General features: G+C 36.2%; 1 pseudogene; it reads right to left on the reverse strand.

Annotated features, from left to right (window-relative positions):
- Window positions 1-21,216: 21,216 nt before the first annotated feature.
- LOC129030429 (26S proteasome regulatory subunit 4-like) lies at window positions 21,217-22,867 on the reverse strand (annotated as a pseudogene).
- Between the last annotated feature and the right edge of the window lie 2,143 nt (window positions 22,868-25,010).

Raw genomic sequence — 25,010 nt, forward strand, 5'->3', positions numbered from 1 at the left:
TTCCCTTATTAAACCATCAGATCTTGTGAGACTTATTTACCACAAGAACAGCATGGGGGAAAACTGCCTCCAGGAACCAACCATCTCCCACCGGGTCCCTCTCACAACACATGAGAATTATGGGAGTATAATTCAAGATGAGGTTTCGGTGGGGACACATTGTCAAATCATATCAAATGGAACTATATATAAGACAAACATAAACAAAAATATGTGACTTAATTGTATTAAAACTAGAAGAGTTCAAGGCAAAATGTATCCTTAGCAATAAATGGTTCAACTTCTTAGGAAGGTATAATTCTTAACTTCTTTGCACATAAGAACACATATTCAAAATAAATAAAACAAAACTTGATAGTCTTCAAGGGAGAAATTAATTTATTCATTATGTTAGAGGAAGGTTATGACATGCTCTCTCAATATATGAGTTCAGGCAAAAATATATAAGTAAGGATAGACAGTATCTTAGCATCAATCAGAATCTTGACCTAATGAACACATATGGAATGTTGGAATAATTGAAAGCTTTTTATGTACACATGAAACATTTAGGAAAATTGACTTGAACCAAGCCATAAAGCATGCTTCATTAAAGTTCTTTTTAAAAATAGAATTATTTTGTAAGCTGACATAGTAATTATACATATTTATGAAGTATGTAGTGATGTTTTCATACATACAATATTTAGTGATCAGATCAGGGTAACTAGCATATCAATCATCTCAAACGTTTATCATTTTTTGTGTAGGGAACACTTGAAACTATATAATATCTTATTGTCAACCATTGTCATCCTGTAGTGGTATAGAACTCTAGACCTTATTCTTCCTGATTAGCTGCAATTTTGTGTCCTTTAACAAATCTCTTCCTATCTCTCCTTTCACCTTACCCTTCCCAGACTCCAATATCCTCTGTTCTAGTTTTCGCTTCTATGAGATCAACTGTTTTTTAGCTTCCACATCTGACTGAGAATATGTGGTGTTTAACTTTCTGTTTCCAGCTTATTTCACTCAACATAATGTCCACCAGTTCTATCCATACTACTGTGAATGACAGGATTTTATTCTTCTTAATGAGGAAATAATTTTCCATTGTGTATATATATATACCACATTTTCTTTATCCATTTATTTATTGTTAGAAACCTAGGTTGATCCCATGCTTGGCTGTTGTAAATAGTTCTGAAATAAACATGGGGACACAGATATCTCTTCAATTTACTGATTTCCTTTCCTTTGGATAAATGTTCAGTAGTGGGATTCTTAGATCATATGATGGTTCTATTTGTAGTTTTTTGAGAAACCTCCATACTGCTCTCCATAGTGGTTGTAACAGTTTACATTTCCACCAATAGTAAAATGGAGTTCCCTTTTCTTCTAATATTAACCAGCTTTTTTTTGTCTTTTTGATAACAGCCATCCTCACTGGGGTGAGATGATACCTCACTGTCATTTTGATTTGCATTTCCTTTATGATTAGTGATGTTGAACATATTTTCATACATTTTTTAGCCATTTGTATGTCTTATTTTGAAAAACGTATGTTCTGATCTGTTGCTTATTTTTAAAGTAGAGTGTTTGTTTGTTTGTTGCTGAGATGTTTGAGTCCTGTGTATATTCTGAATATAAACCTCTGTCAAGTGAATAGTGTAGGTTACTCCCATCATGGAGGATGTCTTTTCAGTCTGTTGATTGTTTCCTTTGGTAGGCAAAAGCTCTTTAGTTTGATATAATCCTTTTTGTTTATTTTTGCTTTTGTTGCCTATGCTTTTGAGGTCTTATTCATAAAGTCCTTTCCCAGACAAATGCCAGAAGCATTTTCCCTATGTTTCTTCTAGTGGTTTTATAATTTTGGTTCTTACACATACATCTTTGATCCATTTAGAGGTAATTTTTGAATAAAGTGAGGAGCGGGGGCCCAGTTTCATTCTTCTGTATATGGATATTCAGTTTCCCCAGCATCATTTCTTAAAGAGGCTGTCCTTTCCCCAATGAATGTTCTTGGTGCTTTTGTCAAAAATCAGTTAGCTGTACATACGTGGGTTAATTTATGGGTTCTCCATTCTGTTCCATTCATCTGTGAATGTTGTTATGCCAGTATCATGCTGCTTTAGTGACTATAGCTTTGTAGTATATTTTAAAATCTGTATTTTGAAAAATAGTGTGATGCCTCTAGCTTTATTCTTTTTGCTCAGGATTGCTTTGGCTCTTCATGGTCTTTCATAGTTCCATACAAATTAAACACTTTTTTTTTCTATTTCTATGAAGAATGTCATTGATATTTTGATAAGGATTGCATTGAATCAGTAGACTTCTTTGGGTAGTATTGTTATTTTAACAATATAAATTCTTATGATTCATGGGCGTGAGATGTCTTTCCATTTGTTTGTATCCTCTTTAATTATTTTATTAGCATTTTGTAGTTTCCTTGTAGTGGTATTTCACTGCTTTGGTTAAATTTATTCCTAGGTATTTTATTTTATTTTGTGTCACTATCATAAATGGGATTTCCGTGTTGATTTCTTCTCTCAGGTAGTTTGTTGTTTATATATAGAAATACTACTGATTTTTGTAGGTTGATTTTGTATACTGGAACTTTACTGAATTTGCTTATCAGCTTTAAGAGGGTTTTTTTTTTAATTTAAGAGTCTTTCAATTTTTCTGTATATGAGATCATATCATCTGCAAACAGGGTCAATTTGACTTCCTACTTCCTAATTTATATGCCCTTTCTTTCTTTCTCTTTCTTAATTAGGATTAAGATTTAATTAGGGTTTCTAGTACTATATTGAATAAGAGTGATGAGAGTAGGCATACGTATCTTGTTCCAGTTCTTAGAGAAAATTGTTTCAGCTTTTCCTCATTCAGTATGATGTTAGCTGTTGGTTTGTCATATATGGCTTATGTTGTGTTGAGGTACTTTCCTTCTATAATCAATTTATTGAGAGCTTTTATCATGAAGAGATGTTAAATTTAATTGAATGCTTTTTCTGCATCTATTAAGCTAATATATTTTTTGTTCCTCATTCTATTGATATGATGTATCATTTTTATTGATTTGCATATATGTTAAACCATCCTTGAATTCCTTGGATAAATTCTACTTGATCATGCTATATTATCTTTTCAATGCATTGCTGGATTTGGTTTACTAGTATTTTGTTAAGGATTTTTGCATCTGTGTTCATAAGGGATATTGAACTGTGTTTTTTGTTATTGTTGTTGTGTCCTTGTCTGGTTGTGTTATCAGGGTTATGCTGTCCTCATAGAATAAGTTAGGGAGAGTTACCCCCACTTCAGTTTTTTAGAAGCACATTCTAGTTGTAGTAAAACAATCAATTCAGCAAGAGAGCATAACAATTGTAAACACACCTTAACCCAACACTGGAGCACTGAGATATATAAAGCAAATGTTATTTAATCTAAAGGGAGAGGTAGACCACAATACAATAATTGTTGGGGACTTCAATGTCTGAGTCTCAGCATTGGACAGATCATCTGTACAGAAAATCAACAAAGAAATATTTCATTTTTTTCCTATGCTGCTATAAAGACACACGAACACGTATGTTTATTGCGACACTATTCACAATAGCAAAGACTTGGAACCAACCCAAATGTCCAACAATGATACACTGGATTAAGAAAACGTGGCACATGTACACCATGGAATACTATGCAGCCATAAAAAATGATGAGTTCATGTCCTTTGTAGGGACATGGATGAAATCGGAAATCATCATTCTCAGTAAACTATCGCAAGGACAAAAAACCAAACACCGCATGTTCTAACTCATAGATGGGAATTGAACAATGAGGACACATGGACACAGGAAGGGGAACATCACACTCTGGGGACTATTGTGGGGTGGGGGAAGTGGGGAGGGATAGCATTAGGAGATATACCTAATGCTAAATGGTGAGTTAATGGGTGCAGCACACCAGCATGGCACATGTATGCATGTGTAACTAACCTGCACATTGTGCACATGTACCCTAAAACTTAAACTATAATAATTATAAAAAAAAGAAATATTTCATTTTAACTGCACCATAGCCCAAATGAACCTAACAGACATTAACAAAACATTTTGTCCAACAGCTGCAGAATACACATTCTTTTCATCAGCTTGTGGAACATTCTCCAGCATTGACTATATTTTAGGACACAATACAAGCCTGAAAAAGTTTAAAAATATTGAAGTAATATCAAGCATCTTATCTGAACACATGGAATAAAACTAGAAGTCAAGAGCAAGAGGAACATTAGACATTATACAAGGTCAGGTGTTGTGGCTCATGCCTATAATCCCAGCACTCTGGGAGGCTGAGGCAGGCAGGTCACCTGAGGTCAGGAGTTCGAGACTAGTCTGGCAAACATGGTGAAACCCTGTCTCTACTAAAAATACAAAAAAATTAGCTAGGTGTGGTGACAGGCACATGTAATCCCAACTACTCAGGAGGCTAAGGCAGGAGAATCACTTGAATCCAGCAGGCAGAGGTTTCAGTGAGCTGAGATCATGCCACTGCACTCCAGCCTGGGCAACAAGAGAGAGAGTCTATCTCAAAAAAAAAAAAAAAAAAAAAAAAAAAGAAATTATACAAATGCATTAAAATCAAACATGTTCCTAAATGACCAATAGGTAAATAAAGAAATTATGAATAAAATTTTAAAAATATCCTGAAACAAATAAAAATAGAAACACAACATACTAAAACCTATGGAACGCAGCAAAAGCAGCACTAAGAGGCAAGTTTACAGCAATAATGTCTACATAAAAAGAACTAGAAATATTTTAAATAAGCAACTTAACAAAGCATCTTAAGAAGCTAGAAAAGCAACAATAACCGAAACACAAAACTAGTAGAAAGGAAGAAAATTGAGATTAAAAGATACAAAAGATCAATAAAGCAAAAAGATGGTTTTCTGAAAAGATAAACAAAACCAATAAACCATTTGCTAGACTAAGAAAAATGAGAAAAGATCCAAATAAATACAATCAGTGATGAAAAAGGAGACATCACAACAGATACCACAGAAATACAAAAAATCATTTGAAACTAATATGAACAAGTATATGCCAATAAATTAAGAAAACCTAGAGGATGTGAATAAATTCCTGCACACATGAAACCTACCAAGATTGAAGAAAGAAGAAATAGAAAGCCTAAACAGACCAATACCAAATAAGGAGATTGAATCAGTAATAAAACATCCCCCAACAAAGAAAGTTCAGGATCAAATGACTTCATTGCTGAATTCTAGCAAAACTTTAAAGTAGAATTAATACAAATTCTCAAACTGTTCCAATTTGAAATAAATCATAATATATTGGAAATAAACAACAAAGACTACTGGAAAAATGCATCCAGAAATTAAAAAAAAGATTTTAAAGTAGCTCATACACTAAAGAAGTAGACATTATGGAATTAAGCAGTCAACTTCAAAAGTTGATAAAACAGAATAAACACAGAAAGAGTAGAATAAAGGTACTGATAATGGTAAGATAAATTTAATATAAGCAATAATGAATATACAACATGCAGAATCAAAAAAGACAAAAGTCATTATTCTGGACAAAAATAAAATTGACCAATAAACAATAAAAATGGCAAGATCCATTAATAAAAACAGAATGAGGATATAAATAAATATCATTGGGAATAAAAAGTGGATGTAATTGTACGTGTTATAGAAATTAAACAAATAAAGATTTTATGCTAATACATTTAAAGCTCGGATGGAATGAAAAAATTCATAGAAAAATTTAATCTAACTTAAAAGAAATAGAAAACCTGAATATTTCTATAACTGTAGAGAATCACAAGACCAAAATGGTTGTATCAATAAATTCTACCAATCACTGAAGAAAAAAGTAATTCCAAAACTTCACAATTCCAAAAAAAAGAAACATAAGACAAAACAAAATCCCAGGTTGAATTTGTTTTATGAAGTGACAGAAATCTGATGATAGATAGGAGATCAATAAGCAATAAAGGAAACTGATAATACTCCCACAGCAGACATCCAGGACATGGATAAGACCAAAAAGGAAAGTAAGGGGATGTGTGTGTTTCATTATTGTTGTTGCTAAGGGGAATGTCTTCACATTTGTTTTGTTTGTAAAGTAAACATGCTGCTTCCAAAGAATAAAAAGTCTCCCCGTGTCTTATGCTAAATCCTCTGACATTAACTGTCAGAGGAATGCAATTCTTCTAAAGGTCAGCATTTTTGACCTTTAATTTTGAATCATAAGTTTCTTAAGAGACTGAATCTTAAGTTTCCTTGTGAATGCCTGCCTTTTTGTTGTGAATCTTACTAATAAATTAATAATATAGTGAATTTGTATGTTTATAATAATTAATTAATCAAATTTGAGCTGAATTGCTTTGGTGAGAAAAGTAGTCTCACTGCCCTTTGTACATAATTAGTTTTTTCCCAATTTTTAAATCTCCATTTGCTTAGATTCTTTCTTTCTTTGAAATCTCAGTTTATGTTCCATCTCCTCCAGAATGTCCACTTCAACTACTCTAACTCAGGTGGACTTTGTCTTCCTTAAAATCACAGTTGCTCTTATTATTTCTACCAAATTGATAAATAAGAGTAGTAACCTACAATCAGACCAATTTACTGCACCTAATTTACCAAGTGACCAACTTGCTTAGTTTGCTAGAGTTGAAAATTTCCCTAGTTCTACTTGGCTGAATTTCAATTTTTTTATGAAATTCATATTTTAGAACACAAACGTGTTTCCATGTTCAAGGGGTGGGATTTCCTTGAATATACTTCTCATTTTTTTCTTTTTCTTTGTTTTCTTTCTTTTTTTTTTTAGGTTCACACCCTGTTTCTTCCTCTCAGAATGAAATGGCTGTGAAAAATCAGGTTAAGGTGCTTGGTAGTTTTTGATGAATTGATCATTTGGCAAATTGCCTTTTGAAAAATTGATGTTTTCGTCAATTAACATAATCCCCCCCATTTTTTAATGTTCCAAATGCAGCACTCATCAGGAAATATAAAGATGGATAAGATATGGTTTCTGCCTTTTGAGAAAAGACCTTTCAAGCCTATGTTTCTAGTACTTTGCACACACAATCTGGTATGCTGTGAGTAAGAAATAAAAGTTTGTTGAATAAATGAATAAATACATGCAAACCTCAATGTCTGGTGAGGGATGTAGTCCATGAATAACTGTAATTTAAGGTGGTCTTTTCAATGATAGATATATGTTAAGGCAATCACATGTACATAAAGACTGATGATTGACGCATGAATGTAGGGTAGAATGAAAAACTGGAGAAACTTATCAGAGAATACGTTTACACTAAATCTTAAAGGATGCTATATGTTTTGCTGCATTGTATTTTGCAAAACATATAGCAGGTAAATAAGAGAGAGACATTCCAAATGAAAGACTACGTCGTACATGGCATGGGGGCCATGAAAATGTGCTCAGCATATCCTATGGCTGCCTACATAACCACAAAAACAGCACACTTTTATTCTTACACGGTTTTCATAGTTCAGTGCATGGCTTATCTGGGTTCTCCTAGGATTTCACAAGGCTGTAATGTGTCAGCTGAACTGTGTGCCTTTCTGAAGCTGGGGATCCTCTTCTAAGTTCAAGTGGCTGTTAGGAAAATTTAACTCCTTATGGTCATAGGATGAAGGCCCTCAAAACCCTAGGAGCTGCCTCTGGTTCTTTACCATGTGGATTTCTCCATTCACATCGTAAAAACTTCACTTGCTTCTTCAAGTCCTGAAGGAAGGTCTCTCTGTGTGAATAAAAGTTCTCTGAAAAGGAATTTGTATGAAAGAGGCTTTATTTCAGTGAACAGTTTGTAAACAGAGCAGACATTGACTTTGGTGTAAAATCAAGGTGCTGTTCCTGAAAACACAGAGAGGGCTCATTTTAGAGTGAAAGTTCCCATTCAGTTTTCCAGTCAGGTCGATTTATGCAAATGAAGGATTCAAACTTGTTTGGTTCTGATTGGTTGATGCAGCTGAGTTCTGATTGGTTAACACAGTTGAGCCCTAATTAGTCAAAGCAGATGAGTTCTGATTGATTGGTTCAAGGGAGCTCTGATTGATTGATTCACGTGAGTTATGAAAGACTCAAAGTTAAACAGAGGTGTGGGTTTCCTGAGAACTCAGAGTACATGTGTGACCTCTAATCAGCAAATGGCCACTTGGCTCTGTTTGAATTTAGACCCAGTTAGCCACTTGGGATCTATCGTGAAGCATTAGCTCCTTCAGGTTCACGTTTGTTCACAAAAGCACACTAGCAAGGCACAGTCATATGTATTTCATAACCTAACCATGGCAATGATATTGCACGACCTTTGTCATGTAGTATTATCTACTCACAGAAGTGACATCCAATCACCTTTGCTACATTATATTGGTTAGAAGCAAGTCACAGGTCCTGCCTACACTTAAAAGGAGGGGATTACACAATAGCTTGAACGCCTGGGGCAGAAACTTTTAAGGCCTACCTTAAGGTGTATCCACCACAATGAAGATACATGTGGCAGGGGAACACTAGCACATGAAGCTGGTATTTTCAAGGGTGGCAGGAATTGGATCTTAAAAATACTTGGATACCTATATGAAATGTAAAGAAAATAGATGTAAAGACACAGTAAGCTTTAAGTTTATCCCTATATCCTTTTCGGAAAAGCTTTCTTAAGAAAATTAATGGCGTAAATAAGTTTGCAGAGAACATATGTTAATGTTTCTTGGATTACTAAGAGTATTTGAAAATATGAAACTATTTCCTTTAGAGAAAAAATTACTATACCATTTTAACTTTCTGCTTACAGAGTTTTTAAATTGGTTCACTTCTAATAACTTCTTAAGTCTTGTTCAAAAACAAGATGCACAAACTTTGCACAACCTTTCCTGTCTTTGAGTTATGCAACATCAGTTCATTTGGTGAAACGTTCTAGCTGATCTATTAGAGCATTAGAAAATCATAAACATCTGACCTTGCATGTTGACTTTTTTCTTTCACTTCTCTCTCTGTCTTTTAAAAGCTGTAAGGCAAATGTGGCTGCCACCCATTCGTTCTGAGATACCTTTACTTTGGGCTTCAAACAGTCAAGTTCAAAGAAATTGTAATTGTAGTTATATTGGGCTCCTATGTGTCTCATAGAAAAATGCAAGACAAGAACATGTGTGTTGTTTTTAAATAATTTGATGAATCTGTGCTTCCCTGATAAAAGTCTTTCAATGACTCACCAATAATTAGAGTCTACATCTTCTTTCCTCCAAGTTTTTTAAATGATGGAAAATGTCATACAAATTCATAGAGAGCAGTTTAATTGTCAGCCTTGTTAATCTATACTCTTATCTCCTTTATTTCCTATTCCTTAAATTGTTTGAGCAAATTCCAAACTATCTGAATTCATCAGTAGTATACTCTAATACATACATAAAAAAGACAAGTACTCCTTTAAAAAATAACCACAATGCCATTAAAACACCTAAAAATTAACACTAAATTTGTATTATCATCAAATAGCTAAATAGTTTTAAATTTCTCTTAATTCCCTCTCTCTTGTTTTTGACAGCTGGATTGTCTGAACAAAGATCCTAATAAGGTACTCGCTTCACTGGCCCCCTGTATTTCATCACTGAGTCTTTTTTCACCTATGAGTACTCTCCTCACTCCTTTTAAATTTTCTTATACATTTTTTGTTGCAGAAATTGGGTGATTTGTTCAGTCTGAATTTTGCCAATTGCTTCACCATGAAATTTAACTTAACATGGTTTTCTGTCCCTCTATTTAGGTATTAGGCTGAATCAAATAAAATTTCATTATTGTAGGTCAAAATGGCAATTGTATATGGCTTAACCTGATACTTAGATCTAGAGGTGAGATCAGATTTAGCTTCAAATTTTTGACAAGAGTACTTCACAGTTGTCTCATATTTTGTTCCTCCAGGCAGAATCCAATGATAGTTTCTCTCTTTTTGTGTGTGTGTGATGTTAAGATTAATCTGGCCATTATAAAATTCTCCAAAAGCTTTTCACCTATTGGCTTCGAGAGGGTTGGTAATCATTACTCTGATCCATTGTTTTATTAGAGGCTACAAAATGGTATTGTTTATTAATTAATGTAATTCTTTTAAAAAGATTAACTTTCTATAATCAACTATTTGGTTACAAACTAAAGGATAGTTTGTGAAGAAAGGCAGGACAAATATTTGGTTATCTGCATTTAGTTCACAGTTTTCTCAATTATGCTTTGGTTCTCCTGGCATCCTCCAGAGGTGACCATTGAGCTGGTTTTTAGTTTTCATTTTTAGAATAATTTAGACATATATGGGACAGCTTTAATTCTCATGAAGGTATTCATTGATTTTGATGCTCAAATTGTCCTCTCTTTGGTAGATAAAAGCCACTTCAAGTTAGCTTTTGAGTTCTTTTCATAAAACTTCAGCAGACTTCAATAACTTCTTTGATTTTCAGAACTGAAAAGTGTGGTACATTTATTGTCCCAGGCCTAGAATTTCTTGTAGGTACCATAGTTTGCTCCAGTGAGAAGTGTCATATGGAGAAAAGTATAGGGAATAAGGATGCCACTGGTATTTAGCTGGTCATCATTTCTAGGTCTTTTTAGTGGGCAGAAGTAGAAAAAATGCATATTTTAAAAAAGAAAATATATCATAAATGTATGCAGACATCTATATAACTAAAATTCATATTAAAGCATTTTGACTTAATTTCTCTGATTGTACACAACATATCTCTCTTCTCCCATGGAAACATTTTATTCCCAACACCACCAACATAATTGTCCCCTTGTCTTATCCTGCATACACACGCATCAGTTCAGAATAACAATACAGACATTACCACCAAAATTATGAATAGCAAAGACTGATCAAAATTTCTTTAGAATTATTTGTCCTGTTAGAATATATCCCCCTAGGGATGTACAGCCACATGGCTGTATTTTCAAGTCACTTGAAATAATTTCTATGTGAGATTAAGCCAATCACTCAATACAAAATTAAGTTTGTTTTGTTTCCAATTCTTAAAGTTACTTTATTTTTTGAATAACTTTTATTTACAGTTTTGTAAAACATTTACATGATTCCAGATAGCATAACAGTACTGGGGATAATTTTTGCTCCTTCTTACAGCTGGTAGTACTCCAATGTGTAAATAAATGTATTAGTACTATAGTTTATTCAACCAATCTTCTATTGAATAGACATTTAAGTTGTTTCCACTCTTTTTCTATTAGAAATAGTAGCACAATGAATAGCCTTATGAATATATCTTCTTTGGGGGAGGCAGATCATTGAATAATTAAGTTATAATCCTCCATATGAGATTGCTGACTAAAATGTAAAAGCATATGTAATTTTATTAGATGTTGCATAAATCTGTTCTCTAGTGGTTGTACCACTTGACATTCTACCAGCAATATATAAGACTTATTTCCCAGCTGGGCGTGGTGGCTCATGCCTGTAATCCCAGCACTTTGGGAGGCCGAGGTGGGTTGATCACTGGAGGTCAGGAGTTCAAGACCAGCCTGGCCAACATGGTGAAACCCCGTCACTACTAAAAATACAAAAAAAAAAATTAGCCAGGTGTGGTGACATAGGCCTGTAATCCCAGCTACTCAGGAGGCTGAGGCAGGAGAATTGCTTGAACCTGGGAGGTGGAGGCTGCAGTGAGCTGAGATCATGCTACTACACTCCAGCCTGGGTGACAGAGCAAGACTCCGTCAAAAAAAAAAAAAGAAAAAAAAGACTTATTTCCCCAAAGGTTTACCAACAGAATATACCATTAAACTTTTACATTTTTGACAGTATGATAGGGGAGAATGATAGCTCTGTAGTTTTAATCTGCAACTCTATTATTACGAATGACGTTGAGCATATTTTCATGTTAAAGGGCCATCTGCTTTTCTTTTTCTGTTAAGTCTATATTTATATCTCTTGTTCATTTTTCAATAGGGTTATTGGAGTTTTTCTTCTATTAGACAATCTTTCTATTTTAGGGACACCAACTCTTTTCTGTCATATAAGTTGCAAAAATTTTTTCCAGTTTGTCATTTTTTTCATTATACTTAAGATTTATTTTTGCCATATTTTTTAAATTGTTATATCTCTTATTTATTAATCTGTTCCTTTATTGCTTAAGTTTTTCCTCTTTCAGATTATAGAGGATTTACTCATGCTTTCTTCTAGTATTTGTATGTTTTCCATTTTTACATTTAAATATCTCATAATACACTTTTTTTTCTGGTGTATGATGTGAGAAACAACCTAGTTTTGTCTTTTGTTATAATATGAATATCAAATTACTCCAACATCATTTACTGTTTTTCTTTCCCCCACTGATTTGCAGTGCTGCTTATTAAATATACTGAATATCCATATGCAATTGATTCTATTTCTAGACATTCAGCTTTATTTCATTGATTTCTTTGTAAACCCATTTACCCATACCATATGGTTTTACTTTTAGAGGATTTATATTTTACTACCTGGTAGGGATAGCCACCTCTTACCCTATCCTATTGCTCTTGTGTTTTCTGAGATATTCTGGCTATTAGTGCTTATTATTATTTTATTTTATTTATTTTATTTTTTACCTCTATGTTAGGTTTGGGGGTAAAAGTGAAGGTTTGTTACATAGGTAAACATGTGTACATATTATTTCATCACCCAGGTATTAAGGCCAGTACTCAATAGTTATCTTTTCTGCTCCTTTCCCTCCTTCCACCCTGCCCCATCAAGTAGACCTCAGTGTCTGTTGTTTTCTTCTTTGTGTTCATAAGTTCTTATCATTTAGTTTCCTCTTATCAGTGAGAAAATGTGGTATTTGGTTTTCTGTTCCCGCATTATATTATTATTCTTTTATTTATTTAAAAAATTTTAAAATTCTTCTTATTATTTCAGTAGTTTTTGGGGAACAGGTGGTGTTAGGTTACATGGATAAGTTCTTTTGGTGTGATTTATGAGCTTTTGGTACATCCATCACTTGAGCGGTGTACACTGTACCCAATGTGTAGTCTTTTATCCCTTACCCCTCTCTTACACTTCCTCCTGAGGTCTCAAAGTCCATTGTCTTGTTCTTATGCCTTTGCACCCTCATATCTTATCTCCCACTTATAAGTGAGAACACATAATGTTTGGTTGCCCATTTCTGAGTTAGCTCACTTAGAATAATGGTCTCCAACTCCATTCAGTTTGCTGAGAATGCATTATTTCATTCCTTTTTATAGCTGAGTAGTATTCTATGGTATATATACATCACATTTTCTTTATCCACTCATCGGTTGATGGGCATTTAGGCTGGTTCCATATTTTTGCAATTGTGAATTGTGCTTCTATAAACATGTGTGTGCAAGTGTTTTTTTCATATGATGACTCGTTTTCCACTTGATAGGCACCAGTAGTAGAATTGCTGAATCAAATTATAGTTCTAATTTTATTTCTTTAAGGAATTTCCATACTCTTTTGTATAGTGGTTATACTAGTTTACACTCCTGTTAGCAATGCAAAAGTGTTCCCTTTTCACCACATCCACACCAACATCTATTTTTTTTTTTAATTTTTCGATTATGGCCATTCTGCAGGGTTAAGGTGGAATTGCATTGTGGTTTCAATTTGCATTTCCCTGATCATTAGTGATGCTGAGTATTTTTTCATATGTTTGTTGACCATTTGTATATCTCCTTTTGAGAATTGTCTAATATCTCCTTTTGAGAATTGTCTATTCATGTCCTGAGCCCACTTTTTGATGGGATTTTTTGGGTTTTTTTTCTTGCTGACTTGTTTGAGTTCTTTGTAGATTCTAGATATTAGTCCTTTGTCAGATGTATAGTTTGTGAAGATTTTCTCCCACTCTAAGGGTTGTCTGTTTACTCTGCTGATTATTGCTTTTGCTGTGCAGAAGCTTTTTAGTTTAATGAAGTCCCATCTATTTGTCTTTGTTTTTGTTGCATTGGCTTTTGGGTTCTTGGACATGAATTCTTTGTCTAGGACAATGTCTAGAACAGTTTTCCTGATGATATCATCTGAATTTTTATGGTTTCAGGTCTTAGATTTAAGTCTTTGATCCATTTTGAGTTGACTTTTGTTTAAGGTGAGAGATGACGATCCACTTTCATTTTTCTACATGTGGCTTGAAAATTATCACAGCACTATTTGTTGAATAGGGTGTCCTTTTCCCACTTTATGTTTTTGTTTGCTTTGTCAAAGATCAGTTGGCTGTAAGTATTTAGCCTTATTTCTGGGTTCTATATTCTGTTCCATTGGTCTATGTACCTGTTTTTATACCAGTATCATGCTGTTTTGGTAATTATAGCCTTGTAGTATAGTTTGAAGTTGGGTAATGTGATGCCTCCAGAACCGTTCTTTTTGCTTAGTCTTGCTTGCTGTGCAGGCTCTTTTTAGTTCCATATGAATTTTAGGATTTTTTTTCTAGCTCTGTGAAGAGTGATAATGGTATGTTGATGGGAATTGCATTGAATTCATAGATTGCTTTTGGCAGTGTAATCATTTTCACAATATTGATTCTACCCATCCAGGAGCATGGGATGTTTTTATTTGTTTGTGCCATTTATAATTTCTTTCAGCAGTGTTTTGTAGTTTTCCTTGTAAAGATCTTTCACCACTTCTATTCAACATAGTACTGGAGGTCCTGCCTAGATCAATCACACAAGAGAAAGAAATAGAGGGCATACAAATAGGTAAAGGGGAACTCAAACTCTCACTGTTCCCTGATGATATGATCACATACCTAGAAAACCCTAAAGACTCATTCAAAAGGCTCCTAGATCTGATAAATGAATTCAGTAAAGTTTCAGGATACAAAATCAATGTGCACAAGTCAGTAGCACTGCTACACACTAACAACGACTGTATTAATTTGTTCTTATGCTGCTATGAAGAAATACCTAAGACTGGGTAATTTATAAAGGAAAGAGCTTTATTTGACTCACAGTACACATGGCTGGGGAGGCCTGAGGAAACTTACAATCATGGTGGAGGGTGAAGAGGAAGCAAGGCATCTTCTTCACAAGGTGGCGGGAAAGAGAAGTGCCAAGCAAAGGGGAAAAAGCCCCTTATAAAACAATCAGATCTCGTGAGAACTCACTATCATGAGAACAGCATGGGGGTAACCACCCCCCATGATTCAATTACCTTCCCCTGGGTCCCTCTCATGACACATGGGGATTATGGGAACTACAATTCAAGATTAGATTTGGGTGGGGATTCAACCAAACCATATAACTCTTCCCTGGCTCCTCCCAAATCTCATGTCCTCACATTTCAAAACACAATCATGCCCTTCTAACAGTCCCTCAAAATCTTAACTCAAACTCATTCCAGCATTAATCCAAAGACCAAGTCCAAAGTCTCATCTGAGACAAGGCAAGTCCCTTCTACCTATGAGCCTGTAAAACCAAAAGCAAGTTAGTTACTTCCTAGATATGATGGGAGTATAGGCATTGGGTAAATACATCTGTTTCAAATGGAAGAAATTGGCCAAATCAAAGGGGGTACAGGCCTAATGCAAGCCCAAAATCCAATATGGCAGTCACTAAACCTTAAAGTTTCAAAATAATCTCTTTTGACTCCATGTCTCACATTCAGGTCATGCTGTTGCAAGAGGTAGGCTTCCATGGCCTTGGACAGCTCTGCATCTGTGGCTTGGCAGGGTACGATCCCCCTCTGGGCCGCTTTCATGGCTGGCATTGTCTGTGGCTTTTCCAAGCACACAGTGCAAGCTGTTAGTGGAACTACCATTCTGGGGTCTGGAGGACAGTGGCCTTCTTTTCACAGCTCCTCTAGGTAGTGCCACAGTGGGGACTCTGTGTGGGTGCTCAAACTCCACATTTCCCTTCCTCACTGCCTTAGCAGAGGTTCTCCATGACAGCTCTGCCCCTGCAGCACATTTCTGAAGCCATGGCCCAAGCTGTACCTTGGCCCATTTTAGCCACAGCTGGAATGGCTGGGACACAGGGTACCAAGTCCCCAAGCATGCGTACAGTAGTAGGACCCTGGACCTGGCCCAGGAAACCATTTTTTATTTCTCCTAGGCCTCTGGACTTATGATGGGAGGGGCTGCTGGGAAGGTCTCTGACATGCCCTGGAGACATTGACAAGCCCTGGAGACATTTTCCTCATGGTCTCTGTCATTAACATTTGGCTCCTTGTTACTTATGTAAGTTTCTGCAGCTGACTTGAATTTCTCCCCAGAAAATGGGTTTTTCTTTTCTACCACATTGTTGGGCTGCAAGTTTTCCAAACCTTTATGCTCTGTCATCTCTAGAACACTTTGCTGCTTAGAAATTCCTCTCTTCAGGTACCCTAAATTATCTCTCTCATGTTCAAAGTTCCACAGATCTCTAGGGCAGGGGGAAAATGCCACCAGTCTCTTTGCTAAAGCATAGCAAAAGTCACCTTTATTCCAGTTCCCAATAAATTTCTAATCTCCATCTGAGGCCACTTTAGCCTGGACTTAATTGTTCATATCACTATCAGCAGCATTTTGTTTAAAGCCATTCAACAAGTCTCTAGGAAGTTCAGATTTTCCCACATCTTCCTGTCTTCTGAGCTCTCCAAGTCTCTAGGAAGTTCCAAACTTTCCTACATTTTCCTGCCATCTTCTGAGCTCTTCAAACTGTTTCAACCTCTGCCTATTACCCAGTGCCAAAGTCATGCCCACATTTTTGGGTATCTTTATAGCAGTACCCCACTCTCTGAAGTAACAGATTACTGTATTAGTCTGTTCTCACACTACTATGAAGAAATATCTGAGACTGGGTAATTTATAAAGGAAAGAAGTTTAATTGACTCACAGTTCAGCATGGCTGGGGAAGCCTCAGGAAATTACAATCATGGTGGAAGGGTAAGGGGAAGCAAGACACCTTCACAAGGCAACAGGAAGAAGTGCCTAGCAAAGGGGGAAAAGCCTTTTATAAAACCATCAGATCTCATGAGAACTCACTATCCTGAGAATAGCATGGGGTAATGGCCCCATGATTCAATTACCTTCCACCTCTCCCTCCCAGGACATGTGATTATGGGAACTACAATTCAAGATGAGATTTGGGTGGGGACACAGCCAAACCACATTAGCGACCAAGCTGAGACTCAAAGCAAGAACTCGACCTCTTTTACAACAGCTGCAAAATAAATAAATAAATAAATAAATAAATAACTTAGGAATATACCTAACTCAAGATGTTATATTATTATTTTTAATATAAAACTTTGTAATTAACTTGTTTAGCTTCAGAAAAAATGGTATATGGTATATGTATATATACACCTATATATGTATATATACACATATATGTACATATGTACGTATATATGCATGTATATATGTCTATGTATATATGTATGTATATATGTATATGTATATGTGTATATATACCTATATGTATATATGTGTATATGTGTATATATACCTATATGTGTATATGTGTACATGTGTAAGTGTATATGTGTATATATACCTATATGTATATATGTGTATATGTGTAAGTGTATATGTATATATACCTATATGTATATATGTATATATTTATGTATACATATATGTATATATGTGCATGTATACATGTGTATATATGTATATATACATATATGTGTATATGTGTGTATATATGTATATATGTATATATACCTATATGTATATATGTGTGTGTATATATATACATATGTGTATATGTGTGTGTATATGTATATATGTATGTGTATATATGTGTGTATATATATATTTTTTACTGAAATCACACGCATTTATAATTTAACTTAGTGGGAAGGGGCAACTTTTTTGCATTGAGCTTTCCTACTCCAAAACCTGGATTATCTTTCTATTTATACAGTCTAGTTTTGTGCCCTTCAGAAATATTTCATATGGTTTGTTCAGGAGATTTTGGATATTTATTGATAAGTGCTTTGCCTAGGTTATTTATTTATTTACATCACAAATAGGAGGTTTTCCTTTTCATTGTTTTTTCTCAGCAAGTTTTGTTTGTTTATATGGAATGGAGCCTGAATCATAACATGACATTCTGGGCCTTCCATCTCTCTCTTTTCTGTTTCATTTATTACATTTTTCTTGTGCTAACCATATGTTCTTCAAGAAATATTTTCTATAAATGCCCCTAAAGAGACTTGTTTTTTGAATTCTTCAGCTCTGCTTAAGTATCCTTCTTGATTCCCTTCCCAACTTTTTTTCGTCTATAATTTTGTAAACTCTTTTACACCTTCTAAGTCCTCTCTTCCACATATTTCTCTTACAGCATTTAGGTCTGCATTCAAATTCTACACAACGTAAGCTGGTTTTCAGTTACCTTTCTGGGTGTGCTTGTCTATTATATAAAGCAAGCCTCTGAGATACAGAATGGCAGGAACTGTGCTTCACACTTTGATTTTTTTTTTTTTCTGGTACCCAGTGGATTGAACCTACTGCATGCTCAGTAAAATTTATCTGTTGATCTTCACCAAGTATTTTAAATTATCTCTGGTAACTATCACTTTCATTAGAACAGCTTGATACATTCTAATTCTGGTGATCTAATATGCATAACAGCCCTTAGGAGCTGAGTCAGAAGAGAACTTTCATCCCACCTCCAGGAGACAGCCCATTGGAAGATTAAGAAACCTGCCCCACAGAAGGCCAGGTCTAAGCCAGGCTTGAAGCCAGCTCTTCCAAGAGTTCAGGGCTTTTTCTGCTGAACTTTTTGGCCTCTTTCTGCTCAAAGGGCTGAGTCATAAGTCGTCCTAAATAGCCCTCAGGAGTGTCTTCTCCAGCTTTGGGAACAAGTTGCTGGAGATTGAAAAAGAAGGAGAGTTTGGAGTCATTGCAGTTTCAGTGGGCCTATAGTAACACAGGTCTTAAAATTTCTGTCCAGTTCAAACACACAAAATAAGTTTATTTCCCTAATTACTGTTGATTTTGAAACAAGAATGACCTAACTCCTTGTTTTGTAAGTAAACCACAAAACTTGGAAGTAGTAACAACTCTCTAATCCTTTGCTGAGATCCTTCATCAATAATTAGAATAATAGTAGTCCCATTTGAATAACATGTCTGGTTCAAAGCCACAAACAGACCTTGAGAGACCAAAGAAAAGTAGAATACTACAGTTCTTCCCACCTGTGTTCTGTGCTATGAGCTTCCACACATATTGCTTTCATGCTTCTTCCTTCTTGGGAAGGCATTGTGACTCCATGAATAGAAGCAATGGCTTAAGCCCAGAAGGACCTAATTTCAATTTTGTTTCTTTCATTACTGTTTATTGGGCATGTAACTTAACCTCTCATACTTCTAAAGTATTTTCATCCTATGGGGAGAGACTTTAATAAAATTTCTGCAGAGTGTTTTATAATCTGGAGATGAAATGCACTATGGAAAGCCACCACCAAGTTGTTATTAATTATAGCCAGGACTCAAGTCAGCTGTCAGTATTGCAAGGAGGAGCAAGTCCACTGCGTAAAATGACAATCCCTTCATGAGCTTTCAAATGCATAGAACTTGCTGACACAAATACTGCAGCACACCAAAGGGTAGAAAATCAAGGTAATGATTGCAGTGGAATAGAAGGATGTCTGCTGGTGTAGTATCAGAGAACTCTTAGTTAAAAAAAGAATAATCTGAAATTTGTTTTAAAAACTGAAGACTGTTTGATGGTAAAGCTGCAGAATCCTTTCTGTCTGCTTCCAGCCCTATGAGAACCTGGAGAGCATTCACATGTATTGACATCTGACAGGAAAAAACAGAATTACTGCAGAGGCTGTTGGAGAGCTCATTGTATTATGACTAAGCTCGCTCAGAATCAAATTCTATCCAGTTTCATTAAAGGGTTTTGTGCCTGGCGTATCATAAGTGCTTAGTAAATGTTACTCTTATTATTTTGCTTGGAAGAAGAAAAACACTGCACCCACGGGTCACCACAGACATAGGATGATGCACATAGAATTGCTTTCACAAATAGCAGAAAGTGTGCATATCTGTCTATACATGAGCCAGTGAAGAATATCTCCAACTCTGTCTTTTGTTCCCCAGAAAAATACTTGGAGGTTTTTGGAGCTCACCATGTTTTATCCCTGAAAATAGACTTGATTTTAGTTTAGACTGGGTTCTTCAACCATTGTCTCCAGACAAAAAGTCATTACACAGCCATGGTAAAACATTCATTCTCTGAACCTTTTCATAGAATCCACTGGGGCAAAGGTTTTCTCTATCAAGCGAGGTGATTAGAAAAAGCATAGAAAAGGCTGGTAACTCTCCTCTAGACTACAGCCTTATATGAATGTTAGATTTTCACAGCATGTGTTATTCCACAATTTCCCCTGCTTCTTCTCCTACCAGTTGGCTTGCTTGTAATTTGGGCAGCTGGGCTTTGGTGGCTCAGACCTTCTCCTTCATGGAAGGCTCACAGCCTCCCTAGTAAAGTTCCATATTTTTATTATGTAGGATTGACCACCAACTGCAAAAGAACTTTTTAGTTTTCCCTAGGGAAATAAGCAGGGGGCAAATGCATGTTAGTCACTATCATAATGTTTTAGTTTTTCCTGTTACATTAAGCCCTTTTTCTTGTTTAAGACAAACTATTTTAGGCTATCTCTCAAGACAGCTTTGCCATCAGAGTGACCACAGAGGATGACAATAACAGCAGGTGTTGTTTGTTGAAAGCTCAGCTGGTATCTGGTTTTGTGGCGAGTATTTAAAATGCATTATCTCACTTAAAACGTAAGTCAACCCTGAAACTCAGAGAGGTTAAGTGACTTTCTCAGCATCATACAGGGGAGAAGTTATCAGGATTCACACCTAGGCTTATACATCTTGAATTTTTTATAGTTATTCTATATGCTATTGGTAATGTCAATAATAACACCACCGGGAATTAAGTTGGTCATATTTTCCCTTTGATGTTAGGCAGTGAATAAGTAAAGCATCCTAATATTAAAAATCAAATAAACAAATGGACAGAAACCCAGATGGTTATTATTATTTTTGTTAAAGAGCACACTCTATTGGGAACAGACTGCTGCACAGTGACTGACAAAGGCCACCCAATGGGCACTTACACATCGTACTCCAAAAGACGCAGGATGTTTTGCTAATAAAAATCAATGGGAACAGGGATTCCTCTGGGCAACTCCCCCAACCTCATCCTTTTCAGGGGTCAAGGAATCACCCAACCATTTTCCTGATGGCAGCTGTGGCTCACTAGAGATAGAGCCCCTCAGGGGTGCCTTCCTGTTTCTTATAAAGAACATTTTCTTTATATTTTTTGAAGTATTCATTTGTTACTTTCACTCTACATTCTCTTGAGGCCATCAGACCAGCTTCTGTACAGATTGCCTTGATTTGAGCACTAGAGAGGTCATCTTTAACCATGATCAAGTCATCCAGGGTTATGTCATTGGCCAGTGTCATCCTGCTTGTGTGATTCTGAAAGATACGCTTCTTAGTCCTTTCATCAGGCAGGGGGAACTCGATCTTCCTGTCAATGCGGCCTGGTCTGATAAGTGCTAGATCCAAAGTTTCTATTCGGTTTGTGGCCATAATAACTTTCACGTCTCCCCTAGAATCAAATCCCTTCAACTGGTTCAACAGTTCCAACATTGTTCACTGAGTTTCTCTCTCACCACCAGAATTTGAGTCATATCTTTTTTGTTTTGTTTTGTTTTGTTTTTTTTTGAGACGGAGTCTTGCTCTGTCACCCAGGCTGGAGTGCAGTGGCGCAATCTCTGCTCACCGCAAATTCCGCCTCCCGGGTTCACGCCATTCTCCTGCCTCAGCCTCCTGAGTAGCTGGGACTACAGGCACCCACCACCATGCCCGGCTTATTTTTTGTATTTTTAGTAGAGACGGGGTTTCATCATCCTAGCTAGGATGGTCTTGATCTCCTGACCTCGTGATCCACCCACCTCGGCCTCCCAAAGTGCTGGGATTACAGGCGTGAGCCACCGCGCCCGGCCGAGTCATATCTTTTTGTCCCAATGGCTCCAATTTCATCAGTAAACATGAAGGATAGTTCATGTTCTTCAGCAACTCAAAACAATTACCATACGAATACGAGTTTGGGCCCATCACCTAGGTACTTCTGAATAAGTTCAGAGCCAACCACTCTCAAGAAAGTGGCTGAGGTTTGGTTTGCTACTGCTTTGGATAACAAGCTTTTGCCTGTGCCAGGTGGACCATAGAGAATGACCCCCTTAGGAGGCTTTATACCTATCTCTTCATAATATTCAGGATGGGTGAGAGGAAACTCCACAGCTTCCTTTATTTCCTGAATTTGGTTGTCCAACCCCCCAATATTGGCATAGGTCTCCTGGGGGGCCTTTTCCATTTTCATCACTGTGACCAGGGGATCCGTGTCATCCATCAGCACCCCTGTCAAGGCATGCACCTTGTGATTGAGCAGGACCGAGCAGCCAGTTTCCAGAAGATCCTTGTCTACAAATGAAAGAATGTTGACATAGTGTTCTGAGCCCACAGATGTAGACATGATGGCATGATTGTCATCAATGGTCTTTTCCGAGGTTCCTGCTGACATCGGGGTCCCCCTCAGATCATCCAATTTTGATCTTTCCTCCTCTTGCTTTTCTTCTAATGGTTTCATTTGTTCCTGATTTCTAATGAATTCTTCCTCCATGAGAAGATAGTCTTTAATTCTCTCTAACATCAGTAATTTTAATCGGCACTGAGTGTGAGGTGTCACCAGTGGCAGTTTGCTGGCTGCATCTGGTCCCTTTGTTTTCTTCTTTTTCCTCACTCTTGTTGGTACAGAAGGTTCATATTTCTTTTTCTTGTCCTTGTCATCCTTCTTGCCACTTCCAGGACCATGACCACCACTCTGACTTTGACCCATCTTGCCTTGGTCACTTGAGGTAAAAAACTCGGATTATTAAGATGCCTGTTGGTTACTTAACAATTTTAGTTTCACTATATTATTTAGCTACAAATAGCAGTGGGTTCAAACATTTTCCCTTGCTGGGGATATAATTTCTAGAAAGTGTTCTTTGCAGTGAAACTGAACTTGAAGCCATTAAGTAGTAATTAATATTACCTCCTGCTTCAAAAGCATTATATTTAACAAGGCTTCATAGGACAAATAATAATAATATGAAATGGGGTTTTGGTTTATAGTTTAATTCCAGGAAGAAAGCATATGCTTTTTAAAATTTACCAGAGTATTTAGTAACATTGTTTTCATCTCCAGTGAGCATGCATTGCTGATTTTAAAGAGACAATGCAGCTGCAAAAAAATAGAAAAACAAAACAATTGCAGGACAGGAAGCTCAAGTTTTAGAGAAAGAGAGCTATAGCATCATGTAGTGGAGGTTACCCTGTAGTTCCAACAGAATGCTGAACAGTGAGTTTCATGTTGTTTTATCTAAGCAACAAATTGGCAAAAATATAAAACACAAGCCTAGAAAATGAACAAGAATCTAGTGAACAAATCACTTAATAGAGGTATTATTTTCTGTGTAACTCAGGTGTGAACAAGGGTGGTCCTCTCAATCTTGGTGTCAATTTCACACTCTGTGACAATCCAATGTCCTGTTGAAATGTTTGCAAATTCACGGGTGAAGAGGGCTAATGTTCTCATGGTCATGAGTTCAGTCTTCCTCCAAGCTTAGTAGCACATTGGGAATTAGTTCTCAAAAGAATATTGCTGATTTGTTAAAGGGTGTGTGGTTATGCTCTCAAACTGAAGGGACTTTTGCTCCAGTGGATATAGTGGGTCATAAGGGTTAGTGCTTTCTGCACTGAATGCAAGATTAGGTTTTATATCTTCTGTTGGCCTGGGCCTCTTTGAGAGCTATCGACTTTTGGAATCACTTGGTAAATTGGCCGAAGTAGAATACCTTGCCTTTCTCTTGCAGAGTCCAGCAAACATTACAGGGTTGTGTTTTTTTGTTTTTTTTTTTCTTCTGAAGCATCTTGCTGCTCTATGTCTTATCAATATAATGTGTTTAATGGAATAAATCAGCATGATGTCTTACAGGATTGTGAGTTGTTCTTGGGAATTAAATTGTGACACAGAATTGGGGAGTTGACAACCGACAGTTGGCATTCTTACCACAGTAAAGGCATATTTTGTCTCCACCAAGTGAAAACACATGATTCTTAGTGTTCTTTGTTTCTGGGAATGGATAAAAATGCATGTTATCTATCAATAACTGCAAACTAGGTGGCATAACCCCTGTAAGAAAATCAATCTGGCAGGCAGCTGTAATAGGCAATAACACTATTCTTCTCAGTGTTTTGCACTTGCCAAAGAGAAATGCATTATGTTCTTTGAATCTTACAGCTTCCTAGAAATGAAAGCAGAATAGTTTTTCTCCCCATTTTACAGATATGAAGACTGAGTAACAGAGAGTACATTTTGTTGGGAAAACATTTATGAGGGTCCTGAGACTCAGAGGAGCTTGTTCTGAAGTGTCATATTCCTTGAGCAGTTTTTTGTGTTTTTCCTTATAGATTAGCCTATGTTGCATTGTAGGCTGAGGGCAAGGGGCCTGAAGTCAGACTGCCTTAGTTGGAACTTAAATTCTGCCACTTGTTTTGGGCAAATTGCTCAGCTTCTCTGTGACTCAGTTTTCTCATCTGAGGATTAAATGAGGATTAAATATATGAATGCAAAGTAAAGTACTCAAAACAGAGCTGGACACTATTAGCATTCTATCTATAGCTACTGAAGAAGCAATAACTGACAAGGTTAAAATCTTACAACCCAAAGTCAAATGTAGAAGATTTAAAATATTCTACATTAAAAATGTATTTTCTATCAGGTCCTGGGCTACCTTCACCTTCTTCAGTGAATGGATCAAGTAGGAAACTATATCTCATTGGTTTAAAGTTGAGGTGACTTGTGTGCTAAGTGCCTCTGTTAGCATGCAGAGAACCCTTTGCATGATTAGCATTGACCTGACAAATTGCTGTACTCTCCAAGTGATTCAGCCAAGCCATTTCCCTAGTGCTGACAAAGCACCAGTCCCAGGTACTGCACA

Source organism: Pongo pygmaeus, chromosome 12, assembly GCF_028885625.2.
Source record: "Pongo pygmaeus isolate AG05252 chromosome 12, NHGRI_mPonPyg2-v2.0_pri, whole genome shotgun sequence".
Classification (NCBI taxonomy): Eukaryota; Metazoa; Chordata; class Mammalia; order Primates; family Hominidae; genus Pongo; species Pongo pygmaeus.